Source organism: Scylla paramamosain, unplaced genomic scaffold (assembly GCF_035594125.1).
Source record: "Scylla paramamosain isolate STU-SP2022 unplaced genomic scaffold, ASM3559412v1 Contig32, whole genome shotgun sequence".
NCBI lineage: Eukaryota > Metazoa > Arthropoda > Malacostraca > Decapoda > Portunidae > Scylla > Scylla paramamosain.
In genome coordinates, this window is record NW_026973697.1 from 280,616 (window position 1) to 300,862 (window position 20,247).

The 20,247-nt window shown below is 40.5% G+C and overlaps 1 pseudogene; it reads right to left on the bottom strand.

Moving 5' to 3' along the window:
• The window catches only part of LOC135097815 (Y+L amino acid transporter 2-like), a 68,195-nt pseudogene extending 51,063 nt beyond the window's left edge, over nt 1-17,132 (bottom strand).
• Nucleotides 17,133-20,247: the final 3,115 nt, after the last annotated feature.

The following is a 20,247-nucleotide window of genomic DNA, read 5'->3' on the forward strand; positions in this document are numbered from 1 at the left end:
ACACACACACGCACATAGTTGGTAAAGGAATGATAGAAGAGAATAAGTAAAAACGAAAAGAAGAAAGGAATGGATGAGCACAACATGACTGGGAAAAAGAGAAACTGAGCGGGATTAGGAGAAAGGAAGGACAAAGAGGAGGAGAACAAAGAAGTGCACAAGGAGGTGAGGGCGGAAGAGGAGGAGGAGGAGGTGGAGGTGGAGGTGGTGGTAGTGGTAGTGGTAGTGGAGGAAAGAACGAAAGGGAAGTCTCTGCATGCTGGAAGTCGCAGTCATCCCTTCCTTTACTTCCTTTTCTCTCCTTCCTTCTCGTTGTCCTCGCCCTACCGCTGCCTCCCTCACCGCCGCCGCGAGATGCACACAGCTGAGTGTTTGATCGCACTAAGTTGGCCGAGACGCATTGTAGTTAGGGCGGCTCTGTCTTTGAGCAGTGGCTTCCCGAACTCTGCTCTGTTCATGGTCTTTCCCTTAGGGAGTAATCTTCCTATCGTTCTTGCAGGTCTCCCTCTGGTGTCTATTCTTCAATATAAATCTCTATTATCATTAGGTTATCTGGTTTCTATTTAAAAGTTTTACTAGCATTTGTTCTTCAAGTTCAGTTTTTTTTTCTATTTCTAGTTGTGTTGATTGTTAATATGGACTTGTCAGGTTCATGTTTTCCTTTAACAGACGGTAAAGTTGTTTTTCTTTTACCAACAATAATTTAAAAACAGTTCCTTGACTTTTTTTTTTTGTCTTGTCAATTTTTCTATATTGCTTATTATCCAATACCAATGATTATTATTTATTTTTTTTTTCACGCATTTCTTATTCATATTTTCAGTTCACAGTTTCAGGTTGTAGTTATGTTTTCCCTCACTTCCAGCCATGTGCAGAAGTTCTCTCTAGAGTTCCTTCCCTGTTTTCACACACAAGTCTCAACTCGTCAAAGCATCCCCTCTCCCTTGCACTCTACTCATCTACACCTTTAGCCTTTCACCCTTCACTGCTGCGTCCCCCCTCTCTCCACTCCTAGCAATGCACTATGAATGGCCGCCAAAGGATTTTTACCATCTCGATCTGAATGATAGATGGTCTTCCCCTACTCGTGTTATATATATACAGGATTTCTCCAAAATTCCCTTAGTGCTTCCTGGTCTTCACTACGCCTTGCTTTCCGTGTCGTGCCGTGGAATCTTTGAGTGATAACTTTGCTGTTTTTCTGTTTATTTTCTACCCTAATTATTCTTGTAATATTACTTATTTCACTTTTATTTTTCCCAAACATCAGATAAGTAAATTTTTTCCCCGAAGGACTAAACACACACACACACACACACAAACACACACACGAGCGATGATGGTCTGCAAGGGCGGTGTTGATGGTGGTGGTGGTGATGACAGTAAATGGTGCAGGAAAGTAAAATTAGGATGGCGTTTGCAACAAAACCAGACAAACCCACCTTAAGGAGCAAGGCCACACTACTATTTACATGTCTGGGTGGGGAGGAGGAGGAGGAGGAGGAGGAGGAGGAGGAGGAGGAAGAGGAGGAGGAGAGACTGCAACAGAATAAGAGGAACTCGTTTTAATGAAGGAGAGCACATGAGTTACATATCTGTCCATTAAGAGGAGGAGGAGGAGGAGGAGGAGGAGGAGGAGGAGGAGGAGGAGGAGGAGGAGGAGGAGGAGGAGGAGGAGGAGGAGGAGGAGCACCATAATCATCACCACCACTTCTATCTCTCCCACCACTACCACCACCACCAGCACCACTACCAGCAGTATAAATAGAATAATTTGTAAACCCCACTCGGAAACTTGTGTCTCTTTTCCATTTCCTCCCTCCCGTGCTCCTTCCTCCCCCTCCTGCTACTTCTCCTTCTCCTCCTCCTCTTGCTGCGTCCCCTGAGGATGCAACATTCATGAGTCCACGCGCGGTGACCAGGGCGGGAGGTTTAATCGCTAAATGTTAACCTTGCATTGTCCATCTGGCTTAGTGCTGGCAGTGTGAATTTGGTGTCTTCCTGCACCCTGCCCGGCCCTTCCTCATCCTCTTCCTTGATCATTCCTGTCCCTCCTTCATTTACTCCTTTCCTCCTCCCCATATATAGTGTTTCCCATTTCTTCTTTTTTTTTTCCTTAATTCGTTCCTCATCCTCTCCCTTTCATCACTCCTATCTTTCCTTTATTTACTCCTTTTCCCCTTCTCATATTTACTGTTCCTCTTCCTTCCTTTTTCACTCATCCTCCTTTCTTCCTACATTCGTTCCTGGTTCTCTCCCTTTAATCACTCTTATCCTTTTTCCATTTACTCCTTCCTCCATTCTCATACTGATTCCACCATTCCCTTTTTCATTCCTTCTTTTCTCTTCCCTCATTAGTCTCATCCGATCTCTTTTTTCATTGCTTCTTTCTCTTCCTCTTTCACTCATTCCTGCTTTCTTTCACGCCTCTTCTTCCCCACTATCCTTTATTCCTCTTTTCTTCAGTTTATTTTACTTTCCCTTATGCCCGATGCCTCTTTATCACTTTGTCACCATAGGGACTCCCATGTTCTTGTTTCCCATTAGTCCCTTAACTCGTATTCCTCCTCCTCCTTCCCCTCCTCCTCCTCCTTTTTCTCCTTTTCCTTCTGTTTTTAGTGCCCTCCTTTTTGACTTCTGTTTGTTTATTTTCTTATTCTTTCCTCCTCTACAAATCTCTCTCTCTCTCTCTCTCTCTCTCTCTCTCTCTCTCTCTCTCTCTCTCTCTCTCTCTCTCTCTCTCCGTCGATTTTCCAGGAAGCAGACAGAAGCGAGGACTGCTAACATGCCGCAAACCATTAAACGTTGATGGGAACATGAATGCTGATCTGACCCATGGATTTCTGAGCCCTGTGCAACTCAATTCTCAGAGACCTGGTACACACTGCTCCCTCGACACCACCTGGAACGAAAGGAAGCATCATATTTGAGCGCATCACCCCGTGTCAGGCTCCGTGCGGCTCTGACAGGGTGCAAAAATAGCAAGAGGTCTAAGCTATGTGTTAATATTTCTGGACTCGGTTGATTTATCCTTGTAAAAATTGCGGCCACTAATCGAGCCGACCGAGGGACTGTGAAGGGAGAGGCTGTCACTTCGGGTTCCGTTATTTCGGTCCCTCTTTTATTATTCCTTCAATTTGTGGAATGCAAGGTGGTTTACGTCTCTCTTCACCTTATTGAAAGATTAGCTGATCGTGAGAAAAGCGTATCGTTCTTATACCGTATATTCGAATGGCAAAGTAACCTCTCTCTCTCTCTCTCTCTCTCTCTCTCTCTCTCTCTCTCTCTCTCTCTCTCTCTCTCTGCTCGCGGGTAATATAACGCTGCCGCTGCTTTATGGTCCTCGCGGCATAAGTTTACCGGCCGCGAGGATAACTTACGGCCGACTAAGGCGCGTCCCTCGGAGGCTGCGGGGCTGTAGGGGCTGGAGGGACGCATGAGGGGGAGAGATGGTGTCACGAAGGGAGAGTGGATGATATGTGTGTATAGGAGGGGAGGAGATGTATGAGAAGATGTGATGTAATGGGAGAAAGGAGGAGAATGTGAAGGGATGACTGTCGATACGGGAATGAGTTGATGAAAAGCGTCTAGACCAGGGGTTCTTAACCGGGGGTATCCATACCCCTTGGGGGTATGGGAACCAAAGGCCGGGGGTCTGGGACTCGATTTCTGGGTACTGGTAGTTTCCCCCTCTGCCAGTGCGATGCGCGCGCTACCCTACACTAGGGCATGTTTTGGTTCCCTTCACAACTACGTATCTCTGTGAAACAGGCTTCTCTGCATTATTAAATATGAAATCAAAGTGGAGAAATCGACTTGATGTGTCAGATGACATGCGAGTAGCTTTGTCAGTAACTGTACCACGATTCCATGCTTTGATAGCACAAAAACAACAGCAAATATCTCACTAGATTAGTAAAAGTCTGTTTCATGTAGTCGAGGTACTAAAAACTTGCACATTTATGTTGTTCTTTTTTGTGTAATAAAACGAAACTATAACTTTATTAATTTTGCTTTCAGTAAAAAAATAATAAAATTATCAATGGTTATGTTTTTATGTAGTCGAGGGACTAAAAACTTGCACATTTATGTTGTTCTTTTTTTTTTTTTTTGTATAATAAAACGGAACTATAACTTTATTAATTTTGCTTTCAGTAAAAAAATAATAAAATCATCAATGGTTATGTTTTTTTCCTAGTAATCCGTATCTAAAGTACAGTAAATTCAAGCAATTGAAATACTCGTATCTGGAAGACATACTGGCAAATAATAGGATTGGTGATAATTATTTGAACAGTCAAGTGAAGGGGGTATGGGACCATATTCGACAATCCATTGGGGGTATGGAACCATCAAAAGGTTAAGAACCCCTGGTCTAGAGAAAGGGATAAATGAAGGGAAGAGGTGATAAAAGCGTGTAATGGTAAAGAAAATGAGAAGGGGAAGGTTAGAGAACGTAGGAAGGATTGAAGGAAAGTGAAAGCTTGCAAAGAAAACTGGAAAAATGAGGGAAATGTGTTAAGAAGGAGGTAATGGTAAGGGAAGAAAAAAAAATTATGTAACGAAAAAGGAGCGATGGTAATAATAATAATAATAATAATAATAATAATAATAATAATAATAATAATAATAAAAGAAAACATAGGGAAAGATTTGACTTTACTCAGCACTGCAGGTAAGGCGTGTGGCGGTGACTGGACAGAAAGCTTCATTGATACTTGCAAAAACTCCCAATTTCTTATCAGTATACAAAATCTTGGTTTCCGCTATCAGTATCAAGCGTTATGAAGCGTATACAGTGAACATATAAAACAAAAACACACACACCTGTCAACACACTTTATGAAAAAAAAAAAAAAAAATCCTCCACATTTTGAAAGACCAAAGAGAGAGAAAGACAAAGGCAGAACACCAGGAACATAAATGGGAGAACAATAAAAAAAAAAAAAAAACAGAGACAACGAACACAACAGTCTTAGAGCAGAAAACACAAAAACCTAAACTGATACATCTTTTATGGGAACTTTGCAGCAGCCGCAGCCTTCCCCGGCAGCTGCACCATCCCAGGCAGGCAGGTCGGTGCGGCCACGGGAACTATGCCACAAAATCTTAAAAGAACATAAGGCAAGATGCAAGAAGCCAGTACAGCAGCACATGGCAGCCCCTTTATAAAAATATATTTATCCTTATCAGTCTATATTCTCTATTCATAGATTTATCTAATATTCTTTTAAAGTTTCCCATTGATTCTGCTCTAACGACCTGACCATTGAGTTTATTCCATTCACTTGTCACTTTACTGGTACTGCATTTGAAAACCAATCCCTTCGCGTATTTAAGAACCAATTCTCTCTTACCTGAAGTTCAAGCAAATGACATCATAAGTGCCTCCGTTATCTACTGCTTCAGGAGTCTTCTAAAATCTCCTGCGTGTCCCCTCCCACAGTAAAGCCTTACTTTGATTCTTCAGTTAAGCATTGTTTATCTAAACGATCCCTTATTTTCCCTACATTGAAAGCCCCGAGAAACTGACCTACAATTGAAGTCACATTGACCGAACGATGCTTTGACATTAACATTTTATCTACGTTCCCAAAAACAGGTATTCCATTACGCTGTCTTAAGACTAAGGCACCTCTAAATCTTCCGATGTTCTAGAGCTGGTATACTCCAGTATTTTTCTTTCCAATGTAAGCTAAAATATTGAGAATTGAAAATACGTTAACACCAGATATAGTTTCAGTTATTGTAATTTTTCAATACTGATATAATGACAGGGTGTGTGTGTGTGTGTGTGTGTGTGTGTGTGTGTGTGTGCGTGTAAGAGAGGCAGGCTGCATGCATTGTATTAACGTGTGCATTGCGGGCTTGGGGAGTGACTAATATTGGCAAGAGGTGATCAATGGTGGTGTGGAGGCCTGTGGGGGCGCGGCCACCTGAGGAGAGCCGCCAGGTTATGTGCTTAAAGGTGCCTGGCGGGGCGGGGCGGGGCGGGGCAGGGCGGGGTGGGGCGGGACAGGATGACGCTGAGTGACCGCAGCGAGGTATGAAGTGGGAGTTTATAGTTTGGTGACAGAGAAAGGGGTTATTAGTAGATGAAATACCCGGTGCAAGAACGTAAAAGTAGCCTTGTTGATGACAGGAAATACAAAGGATAAAGGAGGTTACAATGAGACAGGAAGAGATGGCTGGCTGTGATAGAACAGTGCTGGTGTGTGGAGGGTGGAGGTCAGCCAGGCCAGTCAGATCAAAGGGTACAGTGGCATTGCGGTGCTGGTCGGAAAATGGAACGGCTGGGACAGGAGACGGAATTTCAGATGAGAGGGGACACGTCGAATGGGACAGGAGATAAGGAGGAAGAAGCAAGAGGGAATGGAGGTCAGGCCAGATGAGAGACAGTGAGACGACCAATGTATCAAGCACTCCAGTCATCAACTCCAAGGCAGAGTCATCAACTTAAGACGATTGATTTCCAGACTAGAATTTTGATTTACTGATCCTCAATCTCTGATCCAGTACTCAGTCATGGATATTAGAATAACGAGGCAAGAAAGTTCACATGTTTAATGCCAGGTAAACGAATGACAACCTACGCAGGAAAACTTGAAGAAAAGGTCTTTTTCATTTCATTATTTCATTTAGAGGCACATGCATCACCAACATGACTGCAACATTTAATTCCATGGTGCTGAACGCTTTGTTAAATCCTAAGTCTTCTAATATGATGAAAATCTGTCAGTTGTCAGGTTTTATAAGTGTTTTTTCTCTGATTCTCCTCTTTTTATTTACCTCCTTCCAGCTCGTCAGACTCTTCCTTCTAAAGATTCGGACAACTTTTTGCTTGATTTCAGTGATTTTCGTGATGGATTTCAATCATTATTGTCTCCCAGTTGTTATTGTTTTTTTATCATTCACATTCTCCAGGCCGATGGAAAGCTGGTACCAATCATTTCATTGATTGATAAAAATACAGATCTCGTGCAAAGAAAAAAAAAGCCAGTATCATTTTGTTTCGTGCATAGATAAATACACACAGAGAAACTCAGAACAGCGGACAAAATGTTTACAACTGTTCGTGTCCACTGCTGGAGCTGAATGGCAAAAAATGTCACATAAATAGTTGCAAGGGAAGATCAGCTTAGGAAATACCATTCGTCTCTCTCTCTCTCTCTCTCTCTCTCTCTCTCTCTCTCTCTCTCTCTCTCTCTCTCTCTCTCTCTCTCTCTATTACCACAGCCACAGGGATTCTTAACCACAACACAGTCTCATCTATCCTTCATCACTACTGTTACGTCCCTTTGGCATCACCTCAAGAGAAATAAACAAGATTTTTTTTTTTCGCCTATATTCGAGTCACCTACTATTTATATTTTAACTGCCCTATCTTTTTTATTTCTTTGGAAGACTTTGTTCTCCTCAAAAGAAACAGTCACTGAACATCAAATAAATATTTCTTCCTGAAGGTCTATTCCCCCCTACTCCACACACTATAAGAAGTAACACAACAGGTCTTACACAAATAAAGTAAATGTACGGCGATAAATCGTGTGAGAGAAACAAATAAATGATGATGATGAGAGAAGTCCAAACACAAACTTATTATGGGTAGTAAGATGGTGGTAGCCTCTGGGCCTCCAAGACTAACTGTGTGTGTGTGTGTGTGTGTGTGTGTGTGTGTGTGTGTGTGTGTGTGTGTGTGTGTGTGTGTGTGTGTACACTGGAAACACACTGGTATTTTTTTGGAAGTGATCTGTCCTCTCCCAATACCCCCCTTTCTCTTCTCTCTCTCTCTCTCTCTCTCTCTCTCTCTCTCTCTCTCTCTCTCTCTCTCTCTCTCTCTCTCTCTCTCTCTCTCAGACTAACCTAAATTAAGATTATTGGAAAACTTGCTAAACAACCTGAAAGGCAGTAAACAGCCACTCTTTGCATTTTCTTGAGCTCGGTCTTTCGTTCATCCCGTCCCCGCGCCACGAAGACAGACAGAAGCGAAAGACAACTAGACCACTGGAGAAAAAGATAATGTGGTATAATGCAAGACACCAAAAGACAACATGAATACAGCATGTGGGACAGGCGCTGCGACACCCCCTTTAGGGCATTAATATACATACAAAAGAGAGAAAACTTTGCATGTACCATTGACTATGCAACGATACGACAGCGCACTGAGAAAACACCCGCAGGAAAGCAAAGGCAAGACAGCACGCAAGGACGAAAATACAGCAGGGTATATAAAGTAAAATAGAGGAATTATCGTAACATCAGTACGTGTAACTATAAGAATATACGAAAACGCACTAAGTAACCTGGCCATCACCAAACACAACCGCTATACGACAGAATAAAAAGATGTGCAATAGGAATCAGAGTACTATGGAAATAAAGGCAGATGAATAAATTGATGACCAATGAAACTTCCCTCTGGTGTCAGTCTTAAAATTGACGATGTAAACTCCTCCAGGTGGTTTCTGCACAAGAGAGAGACCATATTTGCATGTTTGTATATTCCCTTTCAGGTTAAACGCTCAAGGTCATTTCATGCAACACCAAAAAAAAAAAAAAAAAAAACGCAGTGTTAGTTAAAAATCTGACTGAATTATTCCTACTTAATTTCAATGTAAACTTTCCGCGGCTCTCCTTGTTACAGTAGCCATAGCGTTCTTGTTCAGTTTCCCTCCTTGATCATTAGTGAAGGAAGCACACTTGTTGCCCTCCATGTTCCTCAACTGACTTTTTTTTTCTGTGGAAACAAACTTCGACAAGGATATTTGCGATGTACAAGCGGCCTTTTTGGTGTAGCTTCAATGTAGGTATCGGTGCAATTTCCTTTTTCATCTTTTGCTTCTTTCTTATTCCCCACCATTCACATTTCCCTGTTTGTGTGTGTGTGTGTGTGTGTGTGTGTGTGTGTGTGTGTGTGTGTGTGTGTGTGTGTGTGTGCCGTGGCTGCGGTGAATTTGTTTATAATTTTTCTCTTCCTATAATTTTCGCCATTCTTTTATTTCCCATTCCTCCCTTAATTTATTTTTTCATCTCTTCCTGGCCTCTTGGATCGCGTATGTATGTGTGTGTGTGTGTGTGTGTGTGTATGTGTCGAACTTTAAACTTATACGGAAGATACAGACGGTAGGCGCTATCAGATAAATAAAAAAAAAAAAAGAAGAAACCAATAAATAGAAAACAACACGCCAAAATCCAGATACAGCTTTGGATATCCAGTCAAAGCAAACCACAATAATTCTCTTCTCATTGTCCTTCTGCTGCCGGCCCCTCCTACACCTAGCGCCACCTTCTTATGTCCCTCACTTAACATTAGCATCATCGTCCTTCCTCCGCAGGCTCGTAACACATAACAGAGCGAGGGCATTAATCAAGCCAATCCCTCTCAGTGTGACAACTCGATAATTACCTCACCATAAACCCCATTAAGTCTCTGCAGCTGCTGATAATTAGCTTTCGATAATTAGTTTCACACCCAACCAATTCATTAAAGAAAATGGGGTGATGGGGATCGGGAAAGAGGTAGACGGGAAGCGGGAGGAATAGAGAGAGAGAGAGAGAGAGAGAGAGAGAGAGAGAGAGAGAGAGAGAGAGAGAGAGAGAGAGAGAGAGAGAGAGAGAAAACGTAGGGCGGGGAGGAAAGCTATATTTGCTCGCATCATCAATGTTATTAAGCAATCTCTTTTTAGCCTGTAATTAACAGTCACTCGAGGGGCGGTTCCAGTATTTCCAGCATGATTACCCCCTTCCCCCTCCTCTCCGTTTCCCCTTCTCCTCCTCCTCCTCCTCCTCATTTAACTACTGGTGATGGAAAGGGTAAAGAGTGGGGGAAGAGTGTGGAAAGTTTAACGTATTAAGAGGGTGAGGAGAAATTTACCTGGCCTTGAGGAAAGAGTGAAGGTAAATCAAGGAGTACTGAGATCATGGTAATGGATTCTAAGAGGATAAACTGAAGGCTCGGTAAATAACAGGATAAAAATAAGAGTGATGATGCATAGAGGCTGTCGTGCAGGATTAGAAAAGACAAAAGTGAAAATTGACTTCAGGACGAGAGAGAGAGAGAGAGAGAGAGAGAGAGAGAGAGAGAGAGAGAGAGAGAGAGAGAGAGAGAGAGAGAGAGAGAGAGAGAGAGAGAGAGAAAGCAGATGTAACGATACACAGATAGACAGAAGCACAGACACCAGGAGGATAAAGAGATAGAGACTGACAAAAAAAACAATAAAACAAAGAGAATAAATATAGATACACTTGCACACAGAAACCCCAGGGTGGAAAAAGCCAGAGAGAGACAGAGAAAGAAAAAAAAATGGTATGAAGCCAAAAAAGCAAAGAAAGAAAAAAAAAACTTGGTGTTTCTTGGAATTTCAATCTAGACATTTCTTTCCCCCATCACTTTCTTCCATTTCTCCCACTTTCTTTTCCCGGCCACATGATGACTTGCCTCGCGCTCCCCCTTCAAGGAAAACTATTGACCTTTAACCTTGGATGTCGTGGAGTCAGATAGGAGAGACGAGAGAAAACAAGCCTCGGTAGAATATTTACAGGAAACCACATACGTACGTACATACACTTTTCCTTTACTTACTTTATTGTCTTGTGTCATAAAAGGTTTAATATGTTTTCCAGAGAGAGAGAGAGAGAGAGAGAGAGAGAGAGAGAGAGAGAGAGAGAGAGAGAGAGAGAGAGAGAGAGAGAGAGTCCCTTGGTCGTCTGGTGTACTGTCTTAATTGCGTCAATGCTCAGTTGCCAACGCGTAAAATTGGGTAGATAAGCAACTTTAAGTCTGGCTTTTGTGGCTGATATTCAACTCTTTCATTTTAACAAGATTGCGTCATTCACGGGATAATAACGCCTTTACTGCCTTTTGTAAGCCCGTCTTCCACACACACACACACACACACACACACACACACACACACACACACACACACACACACACACACACACATATGCGCTTGCGGTTAGAAAGTTTGATGAATATTTATTGACAGCAAACAACAATACAAACAAAAAATACAGGAAATACATTACTATACTGAAATTAATGTAAATACTGATATGGATAGCATTCACGGGTCCATCAAACACATGTACACACACACACACACACACACACACACACACACACACACACACACACACACACACACACACACACACACACAAGCGGACACCAAGTCAAAGTATGGAAATTAATTAAGTCCAGGTGTGCGCACTCTCCTGCCGCATGCAACAGGTAAGCCTTCTCACAAAGAGGTAACGTGACGGCAGCCAACTGAAATAGACCCTTAATGAAAAAAACGCAATGAAAAAATACAGATGCCTTCACATCGACAAAATACCGTCAGGCTCCCCTAGCACGTTCCAGCACACTCTCATTACGCCTTCCGCTGCCTCTCCTCCAGCCAGATTTGCTCGGGCACGCGATAATGGCGATGCAAAGGCAGAATGATGAAAATACCCTGAATGAAAAGGCAAAAAACACAATTAGTGGCAAAAAAGTAGCAACAACAACACTATTATCATCTATGACAACAACCTCTGCTAGTACATCTTTTACTAAGTACTACTACTACTACTACTACTACTACTACTACTACTACGACTACTACTACTACTACTATTACTGCTACTACTACTACTGCGTGCGTGTGTGATTCACCTACGTATTGCCTTGATTGTCACGTCGTGGTCTTATAAACGGCATTTTTCCCTGCCGGTGAGAGTAAGTACAGCCTTGATTATGGGTAATGCGTTGTACAGTAAGTCTGAGCGAGACTGGCCACGGGATAAGTTTGAGCTGCGAAACTTTTAGCACGCGCACGCACACACACACACACACACACACACACACACACACACACACAGAGTATGAACCAACTTTTACCTGGTTCAGTAACTTTGTGTCAAAAGTTCTGGCACCAAGTAAACTACCAGCTGATGAGGTGACTATTATTATTATTATTATTATTATTATTATTATTATTATTATTATTATTATTGTCGTGTTATGATATTTTTTTTTAAATTCTCTCATACAGTTTTCATTTCCCTATTACGGTTGACGTCAAGCACGGCGTCTCAAACACACACACACACACACACACACACACACACACACACACACACACACACACACTTTGATTAATTTCATGTAATCAACGTGGGAGTCAGTGTGTCTTTTGTTATTAGTAATTATGTAAACTAATCCCACAAACCTACTGCATGGAATGTGTCAGTACGTATGGGGTGAAATTAATTAATCTATAAAGAATTCAAGAAAAAGGAAAGGTGAAGAAAAGAATACATATTTACATTTATATCCCCTCACTCTCATCACTCTCCACTCCTCTTTTCCCTTTTCTCTTCACGCCCCCTCCCTCCATCCCCCTTGACGTCAACTGCAGATCTAAACTCTATTTTATACCACCCGCCTACCACTTTCTCCCTTCTGCCTCTCTCTCTCTCTCTCTCTCTCTCTCTCTCTCTCTCTCTCTCTCTCTCTCTCTCTCTCTCTCTCTCTCTCTCTCTCGATAATTCATCTACAGCATCTACAAGTGCTAAATGAATAATAAAACAAAATGCCATGTATAAATTTGTGAGGCGCGGGTTGCGTCTGGGTGTAATCTATTAAAAAAATACACCATTTTCTAATATTTTAATCTCTGTCTAAAAATATTTCTTATCTAACACACAATTTCCTCCCTAAAACATCTTTTCCAACTGTGCATCCTTACATATACACTCTGGACACGTCATGTACCCCTCCATGTGTGTGTGTGTGTGTGTGTGTGTGTGTGTGTGTGAACTCTTCCCTCAGATCACTGGTGTGAACTCAACACTGGATAGTTCTTTGTTCTATCTTCATCTCTAATATCTGGCTGTTATTGTCCGCTACTGAAATTCTTTATAATGATGTTTTCTGTGCTGTCTCACATCTTGCCCACCGGAAGGCTTATGGTCCTGATGATTTCCTTCTACCGTTTCCATTACATGCCTCTTCTATGCTTTCACTCCGCTTCACTGAACTTCTCCAACTCTTCTATCAACGTTCACCTTTCCTTGCTGCTGGAAATTTGCCTGCGTTCCCCAAGAGGATGGCCGATCCAGTCTCTCAGACCATCGAGCTGCAGCTATGATGTCTTATATTCTGCATCCATCTTCGTTAACAAGCTTCTTAATCAATTAGTCACTCAGAATGCTTTTTGTCTTTCTGATCGCCAGTATGAAACCCTTGACGGACGCTGCACTGGAATATATCTCAGTGGGATTTTTTTATTTATTGAATTTTTGTTGCCCTTGGTCAGTGTCCCTCCTACATAAAAAAAAAAATATATATATATATATATATATATATATATATATATATATATATATATATATATATATATATATATATATATATATATATATATATATATATATATATATACAGAGAAAGGGAGAAAGATGCGGAGAGAATTATTCATAGGATCACCTATTAACTATGCTTAATTATGCATCCACGAGCACCGTCCAGCAAAAAGTTAATTTAATCCCACCCCATCAATCTTCCACTCAGCTCAATTTCTCTCTCTCTCTCTCTCTCTCTCTCTCTCTCTCTCTCTCTCTCTCTCTCTCTCTCTGTGTGTGTGTGTGTGTGTGTGTGTGTGTGTGTGTGTGTGTGTGTGTGTGTGTGTGTGTGTGTGTGTGTGCGTGTGTTCTTATGCATCCTCTTTCCTCATGGCAAATTTGTATAGTAAAAGTTTTACGTTGTGGTGGAAAAAGTAAAGTTCATAAAATATCTGCGCCGTAACTCACATCGTAATCGATAAATTGTATATAGTATATCTATCTATCTATCTATCTATCTATCTATCTATCTATCTATCTATCTATCTATCTATATATATATATATATATATATATATATATATATATATATATATATATATATATATATATATATATATATATATATATATATATATATATGCATGAAATGTCATTTTGAAAATATTGATGCAAGCACTACCGTGTGACGATCCACGTGTCAACACAGCCATTATTAATTAATGTGCAATTAGGGCAATCGCTCTATAGCTGCATGTGTAGATAGCGATGAAATATGACGTGAAGTAAATGAACTATAAAGGCATGAAAATTCGCTTATAAACAATAAAAAAAAATGTAAGTAAAGGAAACATTGTGAAGGAGAGAAGCAGAGAAAAAAAAATAAATAAATAAAAACATAAGAGAGTGAAACTAACGGGCGTGGAAATGACGGTGGGACAGAACACGCAAAACACACACACACACACACACACACACAGAAAGTGTAGGTGACGGACACGTGTCAAAAAGAAACAAAGAAAGAAGAAAATATGAAATAAAAAAAAGGAAAAAAACTTGGGACAAATAATCAGGAAGGAGGGAAAAACAACATTAGGGAGAGAATAATCTTTGCATATCTAATACATGTATGTAACCTTAGTATGATGTGCAATTATCTTAATTTTCAATCATTTTAACTTTTATTTTGTAAATACTTTTTAACATAATTTTTATATACTTTTACTCAACTTATATTGTACGGAGCTCTGGCCAAAGCAAATTTCAATTTGTAAGCTTATTATGCTGCATCTTGACAATAAAGTTATCTATCTATCTATCTATCTATCTATCTATTCTCTCACTTTCCCATTTAATTTTCCTCTTCTTCCTGCTCCTCCTTTCAGATTTAATACAGCGCCATTTCTCTTTCGCTGGGACATCTTTCCTGCATAAATTTATCATAACTTATTCTATACAGACGCATTATAAATAAGTGTGTATGTGTGTGTGTGTGTGTGTGTGTGTGTGTGTGTGTGTGTGTGTGTGTGTGTTCTTAAGGCTATCTAACATCCCCTATTATTATCATCATCTATCAATCTATCTGTTTATTTATCTGCCTTTTTGTCTATTTGTCTTTCTATCCACCTATCTATCAGCCTGTCTATTCAGTATCCATCTCTGTATCTATCTATCTATTTATCTATCTATCTATTTATTTACCTGTTGCCAGATATTTACAGAAATGGGGCCCTCGACTCTAATCCAATGTTTCAACACGGAGGGGAGCTGGCGGCAGGATGTAAAATAGATGGGTTTGCAAAGCTGGTGTGATGTTTATCTGGCTTGGCGTTGATTATCTGTATGAAAGAAAAATAATGCAACGAGGAGGCTACATTATACTGTCACCGTTATTTTCTGTTCATCTATTTTAAAACTACTGTGTGTTGTTTTCCTATTTTTAAGTTAGCAAGTTCTCTTAGTAAGTACGTGGACTCTTACGTCATCACTCCTAACTTAACGCTTAAAAAGAAAAAAAAAAAAAAACACTGACTTGAATGCCACATGATGAACAGCTACAGGTCTGTGTGTAAGAACTGTTGTTGAGAAATTATACTAAGGTGGAACTTAGGAGGATGTGAGTGTCATAAAAAAAAATAAATAAATAAAAATAAAACACGTGCTTTATTTCTACAAACCTTCAGGGATCCATACTCGGTGATAAATTATGAATGACAAGGAAAGAATATAATACTGTTTTATTCTCCTCGCTCGAATCCCCTTCCCTTCCTTTCCTTCATTCCTTCTCCCGTCACTGAAGGCAAGATCGCGAACTTTCCCCCAGCAACTTGAGGACGGAGGTGGAAACTTCAAGTGTCCCCCAAGGCGAGGCAGGCAAATAAATCTATTTACCGACAAGTTACGATCAAGTTTATGTGGTTCGTCTCAGTTCGAAACCAATCAGGAGGAAATAAGGAAGGTGGATAAGTTTACGATTTAATTTATGAGGAGGAGGAGGAGCAGGAGCAGGAGGAGGAGGAGGAGCAGTAAAAGTAGCAGTAGATGGATGAGGAGGTGGAAAATAAACACAAAGGAACACAAAGGAAAGAAGAAAGGAAAGAACATACAACAACGGACCTGTTGCCCCAACGACGTTTTTGATAATAAACAACACCGTCTTATCTAAACTGAATGAAGCAGAACAGTAAAAGCCACAGATTCCCCCAACTCAGTATTCCCTCCAGCAGGGGCTGCTGCTCACGTATACTTAAAAATACATTTTCTTTTATAAAGGAACGAATACAGTCCACAATCTAAAAGAAGAACTTAATTTCATCACAAATAATAATTTTAAAAGGACAAAATATAACTGCTATAATACTACATGTTAATTGTGGATTAGAGATTAATTATGCACGCAGTAGCTCTACAGAGCCGTCACACTGTCAACAACGCTGCAGGCGACAAGGTCATAACATATTTAGCTGTTACGTATTCGTCAACACCTTCAGCAGCGCGGCGGTGGGCAGCACTGTGAAGACTGAGGGAAATTGAGGGATAAAAGTACGTACTTCACTTAATATTGAACCGGAAAAAGTACGCACTTCAGTGAGACATGAAGTTAGAGACCGACATTTTGTGAGAAAATGGTTGACCACCATCTTGTTTCTAAAGCGAGGTGTCCTAATACTGGGAGTGGCGAGAGCTTCCTCCTCAAATCTAACAGAAGGATTCGCCGCCTTCATTCCCATTAGGTCATTAGCGTAACCTCTTGTAACTCAGCCAAACCTCACCCATCCTTACCTAATCCATCGCCTCGACCCTCCCTTGGCTGCCTATCCTTACGTAACCTCCATCGTTGGCTTACCTTTACCGAGGTTTCCTGGCGTGGCGCGGGAGGAAGTTAGGGAGCCGCCGGTCCTTAATTGTGGGAATCTTGCCCTGCACACATCTAAGTAGCCGGCAAAGTACGTATATGTAAGCTGAGGCTCACGTCACTAGAGCACTGCGACACTTAACACTATGTCTGACGAGTTGGTGTCAACACTAACGCTATTCCTTCCTTGATCTTTTCCCGTAAATCACGTCGCGCCGCCATAACCGTCCGCCGTGACCACTAACTGGTACATTCAGCAGAGGACAATAGGTGTTAGAAGGCGTCTGTCACGTGTGAGCGTCTCAGCTTCAAACAACAAAAGGCGTATCACAAACAATTAAATAAGATTCTAACACATATATACATCACCTGATTCCCTTATAAACAGAGGATACCCTGCATCACTGTCCTTATAGCCCGCGTTCGACCCTCGCTCCGAAACCCACAATGAACCAGTTTCAAGAAGCCTGAACTATGAAGCTCTGATCAAATTAGGGAGCTTTAAGGGAAGATTAGACGGGTTTATGGATGGGGATGATAGGTGGAAATAGGTAGGTATATTTCATACAGAGACTGCCACGTGTAAGCCTGGTCGCTTCTTGCAGCTTCCCTTATTTATGTTCTTAAGGTAGCGAGAGACTTCAGCTTCCATGACTCCGCTCTGCCGACAGTACCGTCATCTGATAGCCTGACTCAATGCTGACGTCGAGAACGGGTAGAATCAGTGGGTAACTCAGTTATTCATAATATTCCCAACCTATCTCCAAACACCTTTTTTATTTATTTATTTATTTTTTTTAATCTTTAGTATCTTCTATAGAGAAACAAATGATTGGGGATATACTATTCAAATTCTGTTCATATCAGTATTACAACAGCAGGCATTTCAAAATTTTAACAATTACGATTACTATTAGCTCCCATAGGTAAGACATATTATGAGCTATGATCTTCGTGAAGAGAGAGAGAGAGAGAGAGAGAGAGAGAGAGAGAGAGAGAGAGAGAGAGAGAGAGAGAGAGAGAGAGAGAGAATATATATTTTGTGGTTTACTACCAATATGTATGCTTGAGTCTACCATTCCAAAAACGCACCTTATATATTTTCTTTCGTTTCTCTGGAAAAAGAAAACTTATCCTGATGCAGGATAAACTATTGTAGTATTCTGAACTGTCTCGGTGTACAAGAAAATATACAACAGCAGCCTTGGTGTTCAGCTCGATAACTTCACCTACAGACTTACAATAAACAATCTAACAAATAGATGCACCGTTCATCACTGCAGTCATCGCGACGTTCATAATGGTGCGAGGTGGTGGTTAAATTTCTACACACACACACGCACACACACACACACACACAAAGGGAAGGAACAAGAGACAAGGATGATGGAGGAAGAGGGACGATGAAAATGAAGGAAGGAAGGAAGGGAGAAATCGAGTTAGGACGTAGATCACAAATGCGGTGAGTCACAGATTGCCTGCCCCTCCTCACCTGTTTTATCATAATTGCATCAAGAGCTCACCTGCGCCACTGATGAGACGAAACAGAGTGGGGAAGACGAAAGCAACCTCGTGTACCTGTGATGAAAATAAACGAAATTTTAGATGCAAACTATACACTTCTCGAGAAAATAAAAATAAGACTTAACTTTCTATACGTCTGAGTGGCTGGTTCTCTCTCTCTCTTTCTCTCTCTCATAATTTCTTCCTGACTCATATTCATCACCACATACCTTACCCATCTCCACTTATTTCAAAAACCATCTTTTTTTTTTCTCCCTTTAATTGTTTTTTTTTTTCCAGCATGGAACGGCTGTGAGAGATGACGAATGGAATGGACAGAGAAAAATTAGAGTGGAGGGGAACTTAATAAAATGGATATCATATTATTGTCTTTCTGGCTGTCCCTGAGCAAAAGAAATCCCACAGAAAATTACACTGGAATAAATAAAAAAAAAAAAAATACCAAAAAAGATGAAGCTAAGATAGAAAAGACAAGACAAACATAAAAGTAATGACAGGAGATTACAAGAAAAAAAAATCAGTTAATAGAAAAGGCATGACACATTCAAAACTAAACTAAAAAAAGAAAATAAAAGAAAAAAAGGAGACATAAATGGAAAAGGAAAAAAAAGTGAAAAAAGGAGGAAATATTGAAAAAGTAAATTAACATGAATTAACATGAATGTAAGGACGAGTCAATAACTGAACATTGCGTCAAATATACGATGACACTTTACTGTACGTGGCGCAAAGAGAGAGAGAGAGAGAGAGAGAGAGAGAGAGAGAGAGAGAGAGAGAGAGAGAGAGAGCGAACCAGCCACTCAGGTAGACAGGCAGACAGGCAGACAGAAACAAATAGACGAAAACAGAGACAAAAATAGGGACAATAAACATTAATTAACAAATGATCAGAGAGTTTATACAGTCAAAAATGAGATGAAGAGAAGAACTTATAGAAATGGAAGAGGAGAAAAAAGGCGAGGAAGGAGTAAAAAAAAAGAGAATAAATAGGAGAAGAAGACGAAAATGCATAAATTCAGAGGGAGGGAGAGCAGGAGTGTGTAAAGACGAGAGGGAAGTAAAGAGCATGTTGAGAGTGGAGGCTTAGGAGAATCAAGGAAGTAATGAGCTTGATGTGAATGAAAGGAGGAGAAGTGAAGTGAGGATATAAGAGAAAGGAAGAGTGAAGAGAGGAACAAATGAAAAGACAAAAAAAAAATAGATAGATGGAGAGAGAGAGAGAGAGAGAGAGAGAGAGAGAGAGAGAGAGAGAGAGAGAGAGAGAGAGAGAGAGAGAGAGAGAGAGAGAGAGAGAGAGAGAGAGAGAGAGAGAGAAAGTTTGGAATGGTTGTGAGGAAAGAACAAATTAAGATAAAGCAGAGAAAAGTAAGTAGAAATTGTGGAAAGGAAGGAGGATAAGAAGGAAAAGGGAAGGAAAGAAAAGGAAAGGAAGGGATGGAAAGTTAGAATGATAGGCACTTAAACTTCGGGGACGCGCCAGGAAACACTTCTATGCTCTCTTACTGTGACACTTATTTGCTGTTTTAATTAATTTGCGTTTCACTTAAATCTTGTGAGTGTCATGCAGTAAATTAAATTTTGTAGCGGAGTCTCCTGTGTTGTGAAGTAAATTGAATGTTGTCTTGTTTTACGCGTATATGAGAACGGCAAAGGACAAGAAGTAACTGTAAAAACACTACTCCTTCCTTACTGTCCTAAAAAAATATATATGTAAAAAGTTAAATAGACCAAAGCTTCATTCGGCTTGCCCAGTTTAGTTTCTGCTGCGTCTTGAAACATTCCGAATCATATCAAAGTAAAAAAATTATGTGTGTTCAGACAATAATGCATAGGAAAGTAGATTTAATGAAATGTACAAAACACTATTATCATACTTGTGCATCTCTTCCTGTTTCTACGCAAGTTTAGGATAACCAATAATTCCTCGTCTAAACGTCTAAACCTTTTATTATTTGTTTTATTTATTTTATGTTTGTCGCGTTCCTAGATATTGGTAGTGACGCAGCAGACAAAAAACCGCATCATGTCAATAAATA